Source organism: Daucus carota, chromosome 2 (genome assembly GCF_001625215.2).
Source record: "Daucus carota subsp. sativus chromosome 2, DH1 v3.0, whole genome shotgun sequence".
In the NCBI taxonomy this organism is placed as follows: domain Eukaryota; kingdom Viridiplantae; phylum Streptophyta; class Magnoliopsida; order Apiales; family Apiaceae; genus Daucus; species Daucus carota.
In genome coordinates this window covers 3,948,780-3,954,954 of record NC_030382.2, presented here as the reverse complement: position 1 = coordinate 3,954,954, position 6,175 = coordinate 3,948,780, and positions in this window count along the sequence as shown.

The following is a 6,175-nucleotide window of genomic DNA, read 5'->3' as shown; positions in this document are numbered from 1 at the left end:
ACACAAACACACAAGGAAAAGCATAGGTAGTAGCAGTGCAAGATGTTTAAGAAACTGAGGCCGAAAAGGTGAATACTGGAGCTGCTAAGACCGGGGATGGTAGTCGGGAGAACAAAAAAGGCATGATCTTCCGTGAGTTAAAAATGAGCGTTTTGGCCTAACCATGCTGGCATCTGTGCTTTTGCATGGTTTGTGGGAACCAAACCATGAACACAGGATTCACGGGTCCCACAAACCATGCAAGAGCACGGATGCCAGCATTCCTAGGCCAAAATGCTCATTTCCAACTCAGCGCACATCTTGCAGTTTTTATTTTCTCCACTACCCTCCCCCGTCTCAATAGGTCTAGTCTTCACCTTCTCGGCCTCAGTAACCCAAACATCTGAGCTTTTTCTTGTGTGTTTGTGTTATTTTTAGAGTCATTAGTATCGACAAAAGAAGCAACATTTTGCTCTTCAGCGGGGGCTACCAAAGCACCATTTGGTGCCAAAAGCCACGGCAGCCTGCTTACTTCAGCCATGGCAGCTTCTAATTTGTACGTGCGAGATGCACCCTATATTTCACAAGATATTGCATATTTTGTCCAAGAGCGGTTCTCAACCAAAAAGATCTTTACATTTTTCTGAAGTGCCTTGTTCAACTTTCTAATTTCCACAATCTCCTTATTTTTCGGTTCAATTGAACGTGACAGTGTCTAACAGATGATCTAGACTTAAATCTAACACCATCTGTAATTTTGTTGCAAATAATATATTTTAGTGAAATCTTTCCTAAAGTATTTGTATGTTAGCTTTGGGATTGATCCCTTCCAAAGTCCACACTTTTAACTTAGATATGTGATTAAAAGAAAAGGATCATCATATAGAAGCTGAGTTAATGCTTTTGTTAGAGGTTAAAACGGATTGTGAAAAAGCTAGGTACAATGAACTCAAATACAAAATGATGTGCCGACCTTTAACTTGAGTTAGAATGGGAGAAAGAAATGATTAAAATATGGACTATCTCTGGTAGGAAAGTTCAAGAAATTCTTACTTATAAGAATTAAAAAGAGGGTCTAGGATATAAAAACAATGAAAAATGAATCTAGTTCTTATGAGAAACTAATCAAGATCATTAAATCTAAGATGACTATAATTAAATATGTACATAGTGCAAATACTGATTCTAAATCTACTTTTGAAAACGAACCTACATCGAAAGTAGATTCAAATAGTGATGTCAAGATAAATAAGTAAGCAGGCTGCAAGGGCTTTTGCTACCAAATGGTTATTAGCCCCCGCTGAAGAGCAAAATGTTGCTTCTTTTGTCGATACTAATGTTCCAAAAAGAACACAAACACACAAGGAAAGTGAGGCCGAAAAGGTGAAGACTGGAGCTGCTGAGACGGGGGAAGGTAGTGGGGAGAAGAAAAAGAGCATGATCTGCTGTGAGTTAGAAATGAGCGTTTTGGCTTAGCCATGCTGGCATCTGTGCTTTTGCATCATTTGTGGGAATCAAACCATGAATACAGGATTCACCGATCCCACAAACACTGCAAAAGCATCGATGCCAGCATGCCTAGGCCAAAAGGCTCATTTTCAACTCAACGCAGATCATGCCCTTTTTATTCTCTCCACTACCTTCCTCCGTCTCAATAGCTCTAGTCTTCACCTTCTCGAACTCTGTTTCCTGAACATCATGCACTGCTACTACTTGAGCTTTTCCTTGTGTATATGTTATTTTTATAGAGATTAGTATCGAGAAAAGAAGCAAAATTTTGCTCTTTAGCGGGGGCTGCCAAAGCACCATTTGGTGGCAAAAGCCCGTGAAGCCTCCTTACTTGAGCCATGGCAGCTTCCAATTTGTGACTACGAGATGCATCCTTGATTTCACAAGATATTGCATATTTTGTCCAAGACAGGTTCTCATCCAAAAGAATCTTCACATTTTTTTCAAGTGCCACGTTCAGCTTTCTAATTTCCACAATCTGCTTGTTTTTCCGGTTAAATTTCTATAGGATAGGGAACCTGACGTTGTTTGACAGATGCTCGACTACTTCTTTCTGTTTTTCCTCAAACAGTATTCTCAACCTCTTACTCTGAATCAATTAACTTATTTGAGCTCGTATAGTTAGAACTTGGATAGTCGATAAACAAGCATGAAAGTTAAAATCCTAGTTTTGAACAAAGTCTAGTACTCCAAATGGAGGTAAAAATACTGACGTATCTTGAAGTATCCGATCTCGATTATCTTGACAAGATCTATGATGGTCTATTCATTTCCACAAAGAAGGTGCCAAAGAATGATATAGTTCCTCAACACTATGTCAGGAAAACAAAACGAGAGATGGCACCAAAAGAAAAGAATGAATTACGCAGCGATGCCAAGGTGAAAAATATTCTCCACAATAGTCTTGACACTATCATGTCAAATTGGATAATTACTTTTAAAAAACATAGGAAATATGGGATACACTCGAGATTCAATGTCAAGGAACAAAGTTAATCAAGAAGAATAGAAGGGATCTCTTAATTTAGAAAATATGAACTATTTGAGGCTAAAGCTTATGAAAGCCTTAGAGATATATATGACATGTTCCTTACTTTACTTAATAACTTGTATTTAGTTGTTAAAGAATATGATTGTGAAGATTCGAATTCCAATTTTTTGACAGCTGAGGAACGCGATAAAAAATTGTGTATGATGGCCTAAATCTAAGGATCTTGATATTGTGTCATTAGTTGAAGTTTATAGATTGTTGAGAACCAAGATCTAGAGGTTCACAAAAAAAGAACAAGAGCAGTAGACGGGCAAAATCTAATACCATTAATGTTGAAAGAAAATTTTAAAGTCAAAGATTGTGAATTCCTATAGGAGGAAAGCTTTAAAAGTTGAGTCAAATATTCATGGTGAAATTGATGACTCTAAAATTCAAGAAATGAGGGCTATGCTAGTTAAGGGCTTCAACAAAAGGAAGTTGAGAAGAGCTCAAACCCAAGGCAACTTCCAAAAGAGGTCTTTGGATGCTCACAAGAAAAGGTACTAGAAGAAAAACAGTAGTGATGAAAAGAGGGGTAATATAAATTATTCCAAGGAGAAAAGCAGGTATTTCTTCTAGCATGAATAAGGTGGATTCATTATAAAGAGTAAAAAGTGAATTATACTCTCACCTCTACTATAATGACCATGTAACACTTGCTTCATCACCTACTAATAAGGTACCTAACCCCATCTTTAATTTTATGCAAATAATATCTTTCAGTTAAATCTTAACTAAAGATTATTACGGCCAAGTATTTAATCCAACCAACCTCATTAGTTTGTGCATTGCTGACAAAAAAGTCAAAGTTTTTCTTATTGCCCAAATGAATCTGCAATACACACAATACAAAATATTTTAGTCCAGATTTACCAGATATCGGGAATAAAGAAAAAAGAATTGGGAATTTGTTAGGTATTGGTGTCACATGCAAATAATGAAGGTTACAAATTGTTATTATCGGCTCGTAAAGTTCAAGCCTCAAGAGACTAGATCCTATATTATTAGAATGTGAGGTGATCAGTTGGCGATACATCATGTTTTCTGCAAGAAGGAATGTCCATTATATTACTATGCAACCTACGTTAGCCCGCTCCATGTAAGCTCTACAAGCTAATAACATAGAAGGACGCAGTATGAAAATGACCAAATACAAAATCTTTGAAGTGCTGCATTAATTCATAAGAAAAGGATAAATACACTTGATGAGTTTTAAAAAATAACTAATGATCATTACATATATAAAGGTAGTCAATTAATTCATATATGAAGCATATAACTAATCACACATAATATTGGAAGAGGCATTGGAAAACATATCAATGGGGGCTTTATAGGGAATGAATCATTGCTTTCAAGAATGAGATGAAGATCTCTTCATTGTACATAGTGGATCTTCTCTCTCCCCTCACTCCCAGTATAGGTGTTATCGTGCAGAGGCTCATTAAAAAATGGTTTTTCATTTAGTACTAAAACTTGTATGGACATCAAAACCTGTGCTACTTGAGCCTCTTTGGCAACCAATTCTCATTCGAACAACCTATCCAGGAGTTTAGAAGGCTGAGGCAGACTCTTCAACAGCCGTACTAGTCTCGATTATTTGAAGCACTCTAGAGTGGTAATGAATCTCTTGAATGAAAAACTTTGACACAACAATCGTTAGTAGTGCCACATTTAAAAATAGTCAATAAATTAAATTCATAATAACAAATGAAATGCAGTAACACGTACGGGTGGTACAACAGGATATTTTAGGGTGAAGCGAACATCAAAGACACATAACCCATCGTGGTACGGCGGGTTGGTGCAAGTCCAACCATGACAACTTGCAAAAGCTCCATCCAACTCTCGGACAATGGAACATATATTGTATATATTGAGAAATAGTGTAAGAACTCACATAGTAAGTTTCTATGCAAAAATCTCCTTTCCTTATTAATAATGTTTGTCGAAGCATCTGTAGGCTACAGAGAGAATAATGCTATAAATTAGGGCAACAATAAGTAGTAATCCTGCATACTAAAACAACAGTAATAATGATCCCAGAAATAATCAATAATATTAAATGTCTTAAAGTTTTGATAATTTTCATAACAACAATTTATTTATAATTATTTCTAGATTTTTTACATAATTTATCATTACTACTTTAAAATTACGATAATCGATCTACGGCCATCGGTGTTCTAAAGATCTTCCATTAATCATTAAAAAAATATTTTACCACCCCTATTTATCAAAAATTCTCCCCTAAATCACAGTAAATCCTGATAGGTCAATCGATTATTTGTTGAAATTTTCGATTTCTGCAACCATAACCGAAACTACGAGTCGTATCGTTCAAGAAGCCACGAGACATAATTATGGCGGTTGAATAACATAAAAGTGTTGATAAAAAAGAACATATAGTTCAGAATTGATATATATATATATACCTGATGCTTGAGCAAATATTTAGAGTGCCATATAGTAATAGAAAGGAAGTAAATGCTTCTTGTCATCCTTGATAAAAACTCTCAAGCATGGTCTTTCTCCACAATTTTCTTCATTATTTGAAGGACCAGAATTTTCTTCATTATTTGAAGGAAGAATTAACAATGTTCTTTGCTCTCTTTGAAACATCTAATCATTCTCCACTCAATTTGTATGGATTCATATACACATGATTTAGCAGTAAACTGAATGATTGATGCCCTGACCTAATTGAGGAGGCGCCCTCTAACCTCAGCTATAGATGTGTGTAATTGTAAATCCTAATTTAATATACAAGTTAGGTGCAAGTGAAGGACATGGGCCTCCTAATGGGCTCTAACTAGAAAAGTAATGGGCTTTAAAGAGAAAGGTATATGACTGGGCTAGTTTAGAATAAAATTATGAAAACAAAAATATCATCATTGATTAAAAAAGATAAGTAAGTATTAATCTCAACAGCCTAAAAGTTTTTTTAGTTATGGACAATTTGTCAAATATTCTTTTCTTAGATTTTTTGAATATTTAAAAATATTATTCTTAGAAAACCAATCAAGAAAACATATTTCATAGATATTAATAGAGCAAATTTGTTTTCCATTTTTTTATATGACAATTTATATTTATAATTATATCAACATAGATGGCAATATTCATTAACAAATAATTTTGTTTGACATTATTTATCTAATTTAACATTTTTTAGATATTAAGACAACACAGTTGGATTTGTTTAATTACTGATCGATTTATTTTTATAATAGATCTATACGCCATTTTACCGTTTCATATAAAAATGTTTGATTCTTCTGTAGAAATACCAAAATATTATATTTTTAATATTGATTTCCTAATTTTTCATAATTAAAATATTTATCAAATCACCGTTTCATACCAATACTACCATGATATTATAAAAACATTACTTTCATGAATTGCTTGTACATTTATCAATCAATAAAATGTTTTCTATTTTTCAACCAATAACATTACCAAAACATCAACTTAGCCACCTAAAAAAATCGAAATGGGTAGAAAATTCATCAACTTCGGCACCTAAAAAATCCAACCAAAATTTGTAGAAAATTGGTAAATTATGAAAAAAATATTCCGGAGTGGGAACGGGTCCTATGTCATCATACACACTAATTATAAACTTTAAAAATGTCAAAAAAATAAACTGATATG